This window comes from Xyrauchen texanus, chromosome 26 (assembly GCF_025860055.1).
Source record: "Xyrauchen texanus isolate HMW12.3.18 chromosome 26, RBS_HiC_50CHRs, whole genome shotgun sequence".
Lineage (NCBI taxonomy): Eukaryota > Metazoa > Chordata > Actinopteri > Cypriniformes > Catostomidae > Xyrauchen > Xyrauchen texanus.
This window is the reverse complement of record NC_068301.1, coordinates 16,641,286-16,656,900: the sequence shown is the minus strand read 5'-3', so window position 1 is coordinate 16,656,900 and position 15,615 is coordinate 16,641,286. Positions and strand designations below refer to the sequence as shown.

Below are 15,615 nucleotides of genomic sequence, written 5' to 3'. Positions count from 1 at the left end.
AATATAAAATTATATATTTAAGTGCACATTTGTACAAATGGTTGAATCTGTTTACACATAAACAGGACATCTGTACTTATATTTCTATGAGAAATGTTTCCAATATGAATGTATGTATTTGTGTCACAATGTATTTGAGACTAACCCATCTTCCTTCATGTCTCTATTCCTGACAGATGACCCTTTTCATATTTTTAATATTTTTTAAAGGATAAGATTTGGAAGACACTTACTAAATTGAGACTGAGGAGATTCACAGCCATGGACTAAATAAAGACTTCTCCAGCAGTGACAATCAAGATAAAAATTCACACACATGCACAGACACACACAGAAACACACATGCACCAATGCACAAACAAATTCTATGTCCACAATACATTCACATGTACTTGCTTATAAACTTTCGTATGTTGACATGCAAATGCAAAAGCCTGTGCGAATAGACATACACTCACAAACTAACAATGCTGCACAGCTTGGGCTAGGGATTTTTGAAAGGACCGAATGGACACTGCTAGTATCATGAAGAAACCAATTTGATGAAAAGCAGGGAACAGCATGTCCTTTTCTTTAGAGTGTAACTGTGCAAATGGGAATTCCACATTTTAGTGATACCCAAAAACTACACTTTTTGTGCGAGACCACACAAAAGGTTTTTGAATACATCCTGTTCCTTTTTCTCTATCTGGTTTTAGTCTCAAAACCTCCTCTGATTATGTCCCAGAGGAGATAATTTACGTTATCCCTAAAGGTCCACTTCCTTCAGCATCTATAAATTATGACACTGCACAAACTCTACCATCTCACTCCAAGTTCTATATGTTTTTTAAAAGCCAGCACTTGTACATAAGCTACTCAAACAGTTCCATCAATAGAGGAGATCATTGCAATGAAACAACAACAGAAACACAAGTCCAGCTAAAAGAGCAACAATGAGTGTTTCAGAACTGCTTTAAGGACACATGAGGGGATACCAGTTTTATTTGGCTTTATATAGTTTAGCTTGGGTTTGTACAAGTGCAATTTAATTAATATTTTTTTAACAAAGGCCTGGACTGGTTCAACAGGAATGTTTCTCAACTTGATCCATTCAACCATCGCTCTGAAACTGCAGCATGATCACCTTGTTTTTGTCCACAGGAGGACAAAAAAAACATGCACTGGCCCCAAAATATGCTGTGCTTGTCAAGCTGTTTAGAGGCCAAGGCACTTTCCACCCTTGACATGATCCTGGAACTCAGGGTGTGGACAACGCATATTCTCCTGCCCATCCTCTTTTTTCTTTCTTCCCTCTGTTCCTATTTCTTGTGGTCCACTGTGTCGTATAGTGTTTTTTTTTTGTGATGAAATATTGTATCTGTCCGTTCCATATACTGTATCTGAGATGAAAATATTTAAATACACTTTCTGTTCTGATCATTGTTTAATTTTGTCCTGCCTCTGATCTGTGGTTTGGAGAAATTAGATCAATATGAAACTAAGGAAAGTGTCCATTGGTGGCCAACTTGGTAGCCACCAATGGACCCTTTCCTTAGTTTCATATTAATCATATAGATAATATTAACATTTAACAACATGTCAGTTCACGTTCAGATGCCTGTTCAATTAGTTAATGATCAAAAACATAGATTACTAAAACAATAAAGCTTTAAAAATGATTCGCTAAGGATAAGATGTATCGCTGAGTTTGCGTGCCATTTCTTATCAAAAGATTATGTTTTCTGAGAGCAGTTTCTGTGACTTGTTTGTATTCAGGGCTGTGCAGCACTGCTCAGGCATTTGGAATGAGGCAATTGCGCTTTGGGCATCAGACATTCTCACAGTTTAGATGAGGACACGAGCGGAGATGTGAGACAGAAAAAAGACTGTGTTTGAATTATGGAATTTATGGAAAGGAAGTGATTTGAATGAAGGTGGATGAGAATATTTAGAGTCACATTTTCTTGGTTTACGTGTGAGGGTTTTCACTTTGTTTTTGTATAATTTATCTCATTAGTTGTTTTCATTGACTGAATATTTATGAAAAATTAATAAATGTATGTGTGTGTGTTTGTGGGGGGGGGCACCGTGCTTTCGCTTAGGGATTTTTGGAGAAAAATATAAAACAACTATGCTTTAATACGCATGAGGGTGTGTTATTATTATATTGTCTATTTGAAACAAACACAAATCTATATAAATACCTAATTGTTTAAATGCAAATATTAATGTTGGCTACTGGCTGTCATCATGTTTAGATACAATTAATATGCACGTGCTGCAGCAGCATTACAAACAGATGTCCCACGACAGTTGTAATCTCCCTGATATTCTCTTATAACGTTTGTCAAATTAGTAGGCTAGGATCATTTAGAACACAACATATGAGAAGGCACTCTATTAAATTACAAAAAAACATCAATACAGCATTATTGTGCCTTCGTAAAAATGTAGGTTAATCTTGCTTTTTCAAGCTACATGCTTGAGTAGGACTTTATTTAGAAATTAAACTGTCAAGCATAAAGAATGTTATAATGCATTGTTAGTGTCTCCTGTACTGTAGGACCACATTTTCTCTTTTACTTCACTCCAAGAGCATCACTAGACCCTTTTTACTGGGGGACAACCCCAGTAAAATTCTGCTGTGCCCCAGTCAATTTTTTCCAATAAATCGAGGGTGATGACATATAGAGATCTGTGAAATATGGTTTCCCATTCAAAACAAGAGACTAATTGTGATTCCTGTTGAAGTGAACAATTGGATAACGTTTGCAATGATGACATTGAGCATGAAATCACAAACGATGGGATTTAGTCATCAATAAAATTCATTAAGGGGAATACTAAATTGCTAATAGTAGACTTTTAGATAATTACCTCTAAAGTTTGTCATCTGTTTGCTGGGGTGATGAAAGTATAAAAAATATATCAATTAAAATATATAAATATATATAGGTGAGAGTGAGAAACAGATCAATACTTAAGTCCTTTTTTACTATCAATCTCCATTTTACTTTCACATTATTTTGTTTTTATCGATTTGCATTCTTCAAGCATCTCGCCACCTACTGGGCAGGGAGGATAATTTATAAAAAAAAAAGGACTTAAATATTGATCTGTTTCTCACCCACACCTATCATACCAATTCTTATAGTATGGATTTTACCACTGGAGTTTTATGGATTATTTTTTAGACTTTATGCACATTTTGGAGCTTCAATATATTGGTACCAATTCACTTGCATTGTGAGGACCTACAGAACTGAATTATTCTTCTAAAAATCTTTATTTTCAGCAGAAGAAAGAAAGTCATACACATTTGGGATGGCATAATGGTGAGTAAATGATGAGAGAATTTCATTTTTGGGTGAACTATTCCTTTAAGCCTCAATAATTAGCTGCAACTACAAAACTATGAGAATGCACAAAATGACAGACAGGCAGAAAGCATCAGATAACGCGGCCCCTGGACACAGTTTTGTTTGCTGTTTTCAAAGTCTAGAGCTGCCACAGAGTGAGATATCTCATGACACTTTGTTAATAGCTTTCAGGGAGTAGGGAATTTGTTGCATAACTTTCCATGAAAATTTTTATTGGAATGTATGATTTTTATCTAAATATAAAGAAAGATAGTGCGAGTAAATGAGTATGTTGTTCGAGTCTGAATTGTCTTTTTCGAAATATAATGCACCTCAAGCCAGAGTCATAATGGCACAGACTCTTCATTTCTGGTCTCTGCACTTTCCAATGGGTCACTCCAATCTCACCAAAGGGAGGCATGGTCGCTTGTACCTTTATTGGACTGAGAGGTATTTCCCACCGTATACTTACAATAGCACTGCCGGCACTACTGCTTGTCCAGCTACTAGTTAGTTTGCAATGTAAGTTAGAATAGGACTTTATTTAGAAATTAAACTGTCAAGCATGAAGAATGTTATAATGCATTGTTAGTGTCTCCTGTACTGTAGGATCCCATTTTCTCTTTTACTTCATATTCTGATTCATATTCAACACATATTGACCTGTTTTAGTGACATCACTATTTGTGACCATCAGCGGGAAACAATGGCGGTGAAAGGAAAAACACCCATAAAAAGATATCAAGAAAAACACCAAAAGGTGCTGTTGATCCATGCCAAGTCCCAGGAAATGTCTATACAGGTCTGAGGTCAGCACAAATATTGCCAAATTTTACTTTTGCTGACATTTCAATATATTTTAATATATACGTGCTTGTTTTGATTATTTATCTGGTTATGAGCTGGTGTGCAACCACTCATCCAGGTTTGTGCTAAGGAGCCAAGACAAAGTCCCAGCCATTACAGCGGGTAGTTCAGTATTGTGGCAGGAGGGACACAACGTCTCATTCCCTCCATCAGGGAACGGGGGTTATGACAGTAACCTAGACTCGATGATGTGTCAATGTAGTGATACTAGGGGACCCTATACGAAATGCCACAACCAGCTGAACTGTGTTACGTGGATCGGCGGTGCAGGTGCAGGCAGTATGGCCCTCACCCCAATAAAGCATAAAAGGGGGGGTCAGACGTGTCCACAATGGGAACAGGCTGCACCCGCTGGTTCGGCCTTTTCTTCTCTTTCTTCTCCCTGAGAAATAACTGGCTTGATTCCAGCTGGGGCCAAACGTATTCGCATTGGGGTAGGTGTCCTTGAAAAAAGACACAGCAAAGACCACACCCTGCCCGGAGGGGAGGCAATTGTGTGGAAATACGTCACATGGTCTAACAGAGTCTTTATCGGCAGTATCGCATGTGGAGGAAGTCTCAGTGTTAGGTCCTACCCGGAGGGGATGGAGCTCTACAAACATGGCGACTGGTGGCAGAGGGGACTGGTGCCTAGGGAGACCATGCCATAGAAGACTACATCATATGGGATTACCGACAGAGAACCAATGCATATGGAGCACCTATCCCAGTACAGGGGCTGACCTGAACAGGGCATACTGACACAAGTACTGGGCCTGTCGTCGAATTCCTCAGACGAATTTGCTTGCCGCAGGTGATGGGGAGGAATCCAGGGTTCACTGATCCTGGGAACTCACGGGAATGAAAGAGCGCATGTCTTCCCCTCGGAAGGGGAAAGGTGCTTGTGTGCCAGCGGTACACCCAGCCAGCTGCCCGTATCCTGACCTATTTGTACCTACCAACACACGTGACAAAACTAGCTCAACCAGGAGATAATAAAATCTTGTGAAGGTATTGCGTGTTGCCCTGCCCGCTGCTCTACAGATGTCTGTTAGAGAGTTGCCATTGACCAAGGCCCAGGAGGAGGCTACACTCCTGGTAGAGTGTGCTCGTAGTCTCAAGGGGGATGGTGCTCCCTGGGCCTGGTATGCCAACGCAATAGCATCCACAATCCAGTGGGCAATCCTCAAGTCAAGTCAAGTTTATTTGTATAGCGCCTTTCACAACACACATCGTTTCAAAGCAGCTTTACAGAATATCAGCATTAACAGACGATAAAACTGTAATGTCTATAAAGTCGATTAATCATCATTGTGTAATTTAGATAAAATACGATTTTTAATAGTGTTTAAAAATAATTAAATGATAATTGTATTAATAACCCCAGTGAGCAAGCTGTAGGCGACTATGGCAAGGAACACAAAACTCCATAAGATGTAGATTAATGGAGAAAAAGGCAAGCATGGCCGTCAGCTGGGCATCAGCCTGCAACCACACCCAAAAGCGGAAACCCAGCCGAGTTCTCTGCATCGAAGCAGCCTGATCTTCGACGCTGCTATTGAGATCTCGTCCTCCTCCTGAGCGACGAATGACTGGTCGAACCCGCTCTGAAGGCAGGCCGCCTGACTCATCCCAGAACTCAACCGGGGCGCACAAGCGTCCGGGGAATGGGAGGACCGTGGGGATTCACCCGGTGGATTACTTACATTGAAGTCCCCAAATTGCCCCCAGCGCTAACCGTCGTGGTCTTGTGCCCGCGGGCAGAAGAGCCGAGGCAGGGAGTGGCTTTCCCTCTGAGGATGGAAAGACACGATCGCAACGTGGCCATGCTCATGTTCTCACAGTGCAGACATGAACCATCCACGAATGCTGTCTCACTGTATCTGGAGCCCAAACACTTAATGCAGCGATCGTGACCGTCAGAAGCAGAGAGATAACGACCGCAACCAGGAACTGCACATAACCTGAAAGGCATCTTTAAAAAGACACTTTTGTGACTCTAACATCCCAAGCAACCAGGCCAATTTGGTTGATTAGGAGACCTGGCTGGAGTCACTCAGCACTCCCTGGATTCGATCTTGTGACTCCAGGGGTGGTAGTCAGCGTCAATACTCGCTGAGCTACCCAGACCCCTGATTTAAATTATTTGTAATAGTTTGTGTGAAAAATATTTAATACTGTAGCATATCTGCATGTATAAATTTATAGGAGTAAAGTCAATAAAGATTCTATCAGCATATTTAAGGCATGATAAAAGTATTTGTCTGGTGCCTTAATATCGAATAAAAACAAACCAGATTGAAGTTTGATGCCTTTATTACAAAGATTCTTGTAAAGGCTTTAAGTAGTTGTTTCTGACTGGTAAACTACCTCTTCTCATTACTACTTTCTGCTGATTCAGATGCTATTTTCTCTGGGCTGCCCCCTGTCATTTCACAGAATAGTACAACGGCAGTCATGGCAAACACCTCTAGAATTTAAGGAGTTGCACGTGCAGTCTTCGGTTTGGCATGCTGCGGTTCCAAGTGAAAGTATAAATCAGGCTTCTCTTCACAATGTAACAGTTTGAAATATTTTTTTTTTTTAATGTTTTTAAGAATATGTGATATCTGTTTGAAAGAAAGCATTTCAACCGAACTGAAACATCAGCATGTTTTATGAATGAACGTTAATAATTAGAACTAAAATGTAGAAATGAATGAATGTAAAATGTAGAATAAATGAAATTGTCAAATTAAACAAAATAATTATAATATAATTTAATGACTGCTGTCATACATTTTAAACATTGGTCCGGTCAGCAAGAACCAAATAATCAAAGCACATAAAAAAAATCCTTAATGTCTGTGTCAAGTATGATCTTACCATAATAATTTCAGAAGCTTGTGTCACCTCTCTGTCCACAGTTAACTATTTTCTCTAAAATACAGTAGATATGCCATAAACATCACCATTACCATTCATCTCAATTCTATATAATAGCCAGACAAAAAAACATGGAAAAGTCAAAGAACAATATCAATGTTTAGATGTATACTATGACATTAGATTATTGTCACAAACGACTCTATGAAATGTCTGTCCCATTAAGTTTTTTGGCTGGTGGATGTACACGAGACATTATTGTATATTGAGTGATTCAGAGAAAAAGACTAACAATTAAGTGGCCATAGATTTAAAAATCACTGAAAGTTTGGGCCTGGGTAGCACAGCGAGTATTGAAGCTGACTACCACCCCTAGAGTCGTGAGTTGGACCAGGTCTCTTAAGCAACCAAATTGGCCTGGTTGCTAGTCACATGAGTTAACCTCCTCGTGGTCGCTATAATGTGTGGTTCTTGCTCTTGGTGGGGTGCGTGGATGCCGCTGAGAATAGCCTGAAGCCTCTTCACGCGCTATGTTAACACGCTCAACAAGCCATGTGATAAGATGTGTGTATTGACGGTCTCAGACGCTTTTATCCAAAGCGACTTACAGTGCACTTATTACAGGGACAATCCCCCTTGAGCAACCTGGAGTTAAGTGCCTTGCTCAAGGACACAATGTTGGTGGCTGTCGGGATCAAACCAGCGACCTTCTGATTAACAGATTTGTGCTTTAGCCCACTACGCCACCACCACTCCTCTGCCACCCTGTTGAGGCGAGTCACATTGGGAATTGAGTATTCCAAACTGGGGAGAAAAGGGTAGAAGAAAAATAACTAGCTGAAAGTTACCTAAATGTAAAAAAAACATTGACAACAGTTGATAACATTAACCTACAATAGTCAAAGATGACTTCTCTCTTTGCCCATGTCTTGTCTCAGGTTGATTGCCTGGCAGGCTGTTGGGCTTATTAATATTAATCAAATTGTCTGTGTTCCTCCTAACTGATTTGCTAAATTAAAGCATGGACTGCAACATGTGAGCCCTAGCCAATGAGATTACCTCATTGAGTTAGTTTCACCCACTGCCAAAGCAACCAGTTGGTAGAATCTTCTGCTGGGTCTTAAAGGCTTTGTTTTAGGCAAAAGGCTGCACTTTTTCCCCTTGCACTACAATTAAGCAAAATAAGTATACATGATAACCAAATGCATTGTTCTGTTTCCACTCTCTACAGATGAACTGCTGCTTTATGCATCAAAGTTCAGATAAGAATCAGTCAACATGTTCTTCTGGTCTCTCAGATGTTTTGTGCAGTAACCACTGGAAAGGCAGAAGTGGTTGTGTGGCCTACTCTTTCAGGTGAACACATGTGAATATCTGTCACGAACACCGGTGAAGGCGCCTCCTCCTCGAGTCTCCGGAGATTGCATTCACCCGAGTACTGATCTCGTAGACCACATTTCCCACTAGCCCACACACCTAGGTCTGATTACTTGCCCAGCTGTTTCTCGTTACCTCACCCTATTTAACCGTGTCTGTTTGTTCCTTCTTTGCGAAGTCTTGTTTAGCCCCGGCGACATTTCTAGTTTATCCGTGTACCGACCTAGCGTTTCCCTGACCACGTTTGTTAGCTTCCTGCCCAGTTACTCTAGCCTGATAATCTACCACGACTGTTTGCTGCCTGCCCCGATCTCTAGCCTGTTCTCGTTTTGCCCCTGTCTCTCTACTACACTCTGTTTGCCTGCCCACGACCTTGCCTGGACGACCTGAGTTTTGCTGTTTTCAATAAACTTATTCATAAAGGTGGAGTAGTGGAGTGGTGGTGGTGTAGTGGTCTAAGCACATGACTGATAATCTGGTAATCAGAAGGATGCTGGTTCAAGCCCCACAGCCACCACCATTGTGTCCTTGAGCAAGGCACTTAACTCCAGATTGCTCCGGGGGGATTGTCCCTGTAATAAGTGCACTGTCTGCCAAATGCATAAATGTAAATGTAAAGGAGCAATCCCTTAAAGGAATAGTTCACCCAAAAATGAAAATTATCCATCCCAGATGTATGAATGTCTTCCTTCAGCAGAACACAAATGAAGGGTTTTAGAAGATGATAGAGCTCTGTAAGGTCCTTATAATGCAAGTAAACAGGTGCCAGCACTTTGACAGTCCAAAAGTCATTTTTGATCATACAACTCCAGTCCATCAATGAATGTCTTCTAAAACAAATTTATATGTTTGTGTAAAAAATAAATCAATAATTAAAAAATGATTAACTTTTAAAAAATGCTTCCTGCCAGCAGCTGATGCGAAGCGTGACCTAGAATTTACGCAAGAATTCAGAAGCGGCACATATTTACAACAGAAGAACGAACATCACACGAGTGTTCAGCCATTATAAACTGCATCAGAGCCCTAGATGGAAGCGCTGATATATTAAAAATTATTTTTAAACTCGTCCCTCTTTTTCTTAAAAAAAGCACAAATTGAGGTTACAGTGAGTCACTAACAATGGAAGTGAAAGGGACCAATCTGTAAATGTTAAAATTCACACTGTTCCAAAGTATAGTCACAAGATGTTAACAAAATGGTCATTAACATGATTTTAGTGTGATAAAATAGCTTACTAACATTTTCTATGAAACGACATATCCAATTTTGAAATTCGTTGCCATGATTACATAAAACGTCAAGGTTATGTATGTAACCTCCGTTGCCTGATGTCGGGAACGAGACGTTGTTTCGGAGAAGCGACACTAGGGGTCTCTCTTGAGCGCCGAAATATGCCTCTGACTTATGAAAAAAGGCCAATGAGAAGTTGGCAGACAGTATTTGTATACCCCGGACATACGGTTCTTTAAGCGGGCAAATAAGGGAGTTCATTCAGGATTTTTCTGAGGAGCCGGAAATGGTTCGGCCACAACAGTGGCTCGGCTCAGTGACATGGCGGGGAGGACACAACGTCTCGTTCCCTCCATCGGGGAACGGAGGTTACATACGTAACCTAGACGTTCCCCTTCTGTCGCTCTCTCGACGTTGTGTCGGAGAAGCGTCACTAGGGGTCCCACTTAAATCATGCCATGCGCTGGGCCGTGTACGTGAACTGCTGATACAGAAGCGGGCAGGTATTCTTACGTGCAAACGTGACCAGCTGTATCAGGCTGCACGTACCCTTCCCCAATGCCCCATTAAAGTCATCAGAATCCTTCTGGTTACCCTAGTGAGGGGAACAAGGTGATGCTTGCCAACCTGGGAACGGGCCAAGCCTGGCTGGGCCTCTTTTCTCTCTGTGTTTCTCGCATAGAGTAATCACGGCCGGGGCCCTTACATGCATTAAGGGAAGGGGTCTTACCCAGTTTCCTATTCTTTCAGGGGGGAGAAGACCCTGCGTAGACCACACCTACCCTGCAGGGGAGGTAAAGGTGGTGAATACATCACATGGCCACTTAGGTCTTATGTGGGAACGGTGGTAGATCCAGCCTCGGAGAGGGGGGAGTTGCTACAGCACGGCGACCGAGGCAGCTGGACTGCATAAGGGAGACACGGGAGTCCACTCGTAAGGGGACAGTACCGCAGAGATTACACAAAGGGGGAGTCCGCGTAGGAGGCCTTTAACCTGTGGAGCACCTATTCCAGTACAGGGTAGATTAAGTACCCGTAGTGGATTGGGTCGGCGAGTTCCTCCGCTGAACTGCGGACCCATGAGGGCTAGGGAGGAATCATCCTGGGATCCGAGAGATGGGATCTCCTGGGAAAAAAGGGGCACTATTTTACCTCGGCTGAGGGAAAGTGCGCTAGTTGCAAGCGATTCACCCAGCCAGTTCCTCAGCGTGTTACCGAGTTCTACGGGCTAGGACCTGAGAGAACACGAGACGATACCGTCTCAACCCGGAGATTGTAAAATCTCGCAACGGTATTAGGTGTTGCCCACCCTGCTGCTCTACAGATGTCAGCTAGGGAGGTGCCCCTGGCCAATGCCCACGAGTGCGCTCGAACCCGCGGGGCGGGGCAGGCTTGGCCGGGAGGGATTTAGCCTCCGGGTGCCTCTTAGGAACCTGATACTTGCTGTCTACTGTATCATGATGGCGGCGACATACACCTTGAGGGTGGAAGGGGACAGCCTCCCCTCCAGCCTCTCCTGTAGGAACAAAAGCACTGACCTAATTGCGCACCTCTGTGGGTCTTCAGTTCGGGAAGAACACCAATTTGCGAACAGGTGCCACTTTAGGGTGTAAAGATGCCTGGTAGAAGGGGCTCTGGTTTGGTTGATCGTGTCTACGACGGTAGATGGTAGACCGGCTAGATCTTCTGCATCCTGTCCAAGAGCCAGACGTGGAGGTTCCAGAGGTCTGGGTGCGGATGCCAGAGCGTGCCAGAATTTGCCAGGGAGAAGCGTGAGATCCGAGAACCAAGTCCGAGTGGGCCAATAGGGGGCCACTAAGGTGACTTGCTCCTCGTCCTCCCTGACCTTGCACAGCACCTGTGCAAGAAGGCTCACTGGGGGGAATGTGTACTTGTGCAGCCACGTTGGCCAGATGTGTGCCAATGCGTCTGCCCCGAGGGGAGCCTCTGTTCGGGCGTACCAGAGCGGGCAGTGGGAGGTTTCTTGGACCGACTGGGGGTGAAGCCTCCACTCTCCACTGGGCAAGAGTTGTCGTGACAATGCGTCCACTATCACATTGAGGTTGCCGGGGATGTGAGTGGCACGACTTGAGTCGCTGCTGGCTCCAAAGGAGGAGACGACGGGCGAGTCGTGACATAAGGTGGGAGCGTACTCTGCCTTGGCGATTTATGTACGCACCACTGCGGTGCTGTCTGACCTGACCAGGACATGTTTATCCCGAACTAAGGGGAGAAACTTCCTCAGGGCAAAGAAAACAGTCAGCAACTCTAGTCAGTTGATGTGCCAGCGCAGCGGGGCCCCTTTCCAATGGCCCGCGGCTGTGTGCCCATTGCACACGGCGCCCCAACCCGATCTGGAGACGTCGGGACACCTGCTGCAAGGGTACTCCTGCCCACAGAAAGCAGAGGTCTGTCCAGGGTTTGAGTGTCTGGTGGCAGGCGGTGGTGACCATCACACGGTGTGTGCCGCGGCGCCATGCTCGTCTCGGGACTCGAGTCTGAAGCCAGTGCTGAAGTGGTCTCATATGCATCAACTCCAGCGGCGCGACCGCTGCGGACGATGCCATATACCCCAGGAGCCTTTGGAAACGTTTTAAAGGGACCATAGTGCCTGGCTTGAAGGAAGCGAGGCATTTCAGCACCGACTGTGCACGCTCGTTGGTGAGACGTGCTGACATTGAGACTGAGTCTAACTCCATGCCGAGAAAAGAGATGCTCTGAACCGGGGCGAGCTTGCTCTTTTCCCAGTTGACCTGAAGTCCCAAACGGCTGAGGTGCCTGAACACCTGGTCTCTGTGCGCGCATAGTAACTCTCGCGAGGGGGCCAGGATGAGCCAGTCATCGAGGTAGTTGAGTATGCGGATGCCGGCTTCTCGGAGCGGGCAAGGGCTGCCTCTGCGACTTTCGTGAAGACACGAGGGGACAGAGACAGGCCGAAGGGGAGGACTTTGTTGGGTACAATGAAGTAAGGGCTGTACAAACCCTTCTTAATTTCGGTTGGAGGGACAGGCTCTATCGCATCTTTGAGTAAAAGAGAGGCGATTTCCCTGTGCAGGGAATTGTCATGTTCGCCGTGTACTGCGGAAAAACGGACGCCCGCGTAGGGGGGCGGGGGCCTGGCAAACTGAATTGCGTAACCGAATCGAATGGTCCAGTCCTCAAACTCAGTGCTAGGGGCACCAAGGGGACGAGTATTTTGGACGTACCCGGCGGGGCTTCGCAGCAGGTAGTCAATCCAACAGCTATTTTGCAAGCGGTTTATTTGTTAGGCAGGAAGGGTGGGATTTATTGCAGGTAAACTGAAAAAATGTAGAAGGTTGCCCCAGAGTCTGAAGCTCTTTTCCCCCACATGTCATGACTAACATAAGAAAGCAGTACTTGGTAGAACTGTTCATTGGGTTTCTTCAGGCTTTTCCAAAGTAGTGTAATCTTTTGTCTGTCTTTATAGTCTGGATGGGAAAGATGCTATGTTTTAGACACAATGTTGCCTGTAAAGTGTGAGGTACTGCACACTGGTTTGACCCCAGCAGTCGAGGGAGATCTGGTGGTTCATGGCCTGCATCTACAAAGAATCATCAGGCTTGGTTGAACTGGCGACACCCACGTAGTCACTCACAAGCAGGCCTCATGGGTAATGTACAGCACAGGCTGGTTGACATCATGGACTCCCTGGGACACACTATGTTACTTACACCCATATATACTCATTTACATTCAGACTTCAATCTCAAACGCGAACACATAACCTTAATTTTACATTCACTGTCCAGTGCCAAATCAGTATTGAAGTATTGAATCACCATTAGGAAGTTCTAGATTTACATACTTTAGTCTGTGCTTACATAAGTATCACTGCTACAAGTAAAGTGACTCAGTTTATGATGTGCTGGACATCAGGAGATCTGTTTGCTGTTATTAACATAAATACAATGTTTTTGAATTGTCATGTTTCCTAAGTGTGTGAAATTCATGCTAACCTTTCTTATATGTGTAGGTAGATGTCTTGCGTATGGATCTGGAGAGTGCTGAGTGGTGCATGTTAGAAAGCTGGATTAAGGATGGAACTCTCAGAAGGATCAATCAGCTCATTCTGACCATTCATCTGCAGTGGGCGGGGTTTGAGGTGGAGGGATCTGAAGAGGAGGTGGTGCGTTTCTGGTACAGTGTGCTGAGAGCCCACTGCAGCTCTGGACTCCAACTCATGCATGCAGCTCACAGACCAGGACATGAAGTGCTGAGACACAATCTGGCAAACTCATATAGCTCATACACACTGAGCTGGATAAGGACAATGGAGTAGCCCAGATAACCTACTGATAACCACAATCCCTATGGACAGTGAGATGTGAAAGCATAACACTGATTGCATCAAACAGAATATGACAGATATGTTTGAGAGTACTGTCAGCCAAACTGCATTTTGTGACAACCAAGCTGATTTTAACAGAGACAGTCCACTTTGAAATCTGGGATTCAAAATCTAATTGAAACCTGGAAATAAATCAAATTATCAAATATGTGACATTGACCATGTTAACTCTTATATACTAAAGTTCAGATTTCCTTGCTTCCATTGCAGTACACAAGATATTCTTTGCAACGTTCTCAAATCTTGCTGGGATAACATCAGGGGCCAGATTAATGAAAAAATTAAGAAAGGTTTTGGGATAAATTATACATTTGTAAGAACTTTCCCAAGTCCAATTCTTGAAAAATATTATTAAGAAATATTTTCAAGAATACAAAATATTCTTAACTTCATTTATTATGTTACAAAACAAGAATAAATAGTTGTTAAGAATACTTAAATTCTTAAAGGAATATTCCAGGTTATATACAAGCTGCTGTGACTTGATCTTATCTTCTCACAAGTTAAATAGGCTGGTATGTTGTGAATTAGCTCCTCCACTCCCTCTCAATGGAGGAAGTCTGATGGGAGAACAATTATTCTTTCATTCAGACATTAAACCATGATCAAAAATACTTTTTGCTTCTCTGCACATCTCTTTTATGAAGTAAAGGTGGAAAATGGACATTTAATTTGACAAGAAGGAATAGTTAAAGGAATGTTCTGGGTACAATACAAATTAAAGCTTAATCGACAACATTTGTGGCATAATGGTGATTAATTATGAGGTACTAATAATGAAAGTGAATGGGGCCAGTTTTTGGAGAAGTCTTCTGTTAAAGCTTGTGTATTATTTGAGCTGTAAAGTTGTTTAAATCGTCATTTTTAAGGTTGTAGAGGTTTAGGGTTTACGGTGTTATGTCATCATGTCAACGAAATTATAAAATTGGCTTTAACTTTACACAGAAAACGTTAGTAAGCTATTTTAACACACTAAAATCATGTTAAAATACATATTGTTTACGTCTTGCAGCTTTAATTGTGAAACAGTGAGTATCTGAACGTTTATGGATTGGCCCCATTCACTTCCATTGTAATATGATAATGATAATTATAATAATATAATATCTAACAGGCCCATAGCCAGCCTAGTGGAAGGGGGGGGGGGGGTTATGCAGTTTTATGCAGTTTACCCCTCATTTTTGTATTTAATCCTGAGTTTCAAATACTTCTTTTTGGTGACTTTTTATGCACTAATTTTTGCTGGATTAGCTTGTCTGCTGGTCTCTTAACCAGCACGCTTTTTGATGCACTGAAAATATTTAGTACAATGTTGACAAATTGCTTACAAAGAAAATTTTGGCAGTCTTTTTGAACTTATGTTCAGTATTCTGCGACAGTGACGCTGCTGCTTGCTTTCTCTTCCGTCTCTCTTGCTCTTTTCGCGCCATACTCACTATCCGGCTGGATGTCGCTGGCCTCACTGATTTAGCGCGGTAAAGTTGGACATTCGGTTTCGGAGATGTAAGGGACCGTCTGAAAACTCCACTCACTACGCTAAACATACATAGGAGCTGTCCACTCATTCATTCAATTCACGTGTTA

General features: G+C 43.0%; 1 protein-coding gene and 1 pseudogene across 2 annotated transcripts in view; both read left to right on the top strand.

The window, feature by feature from the left end:
* Window positions 1–1,927, top strand: part of LOC127619725 (transcription factor Gibbin-like) — a 30,601-nt gene extending 28,674 nt beyond the window's left edge. Inside the window, exon 5 of one of the 2 annotated variants that reach the window (XM_052092682.1) lies at window positions 211–1,927. The gene's annotated coding sequence lies outside the window, so the exon portion shown is untranslated. Of the gene's footprint in view, window positions 1–176 lie in introns of both variants that reach the window. The other variant, XM_052092681.1, reaches the window with a different exon arrangement.
* Window positions 1,928–3,760: 1,833 nt separating this feature from the next.
* Window positions 3,761–13,962, top strand: LOC127619488 (probable methyltransferase-like protein 24; annotated as a pseudogene).
* Window positions 13,963–15,615: the final 1,653 nt, after the last annotated feature.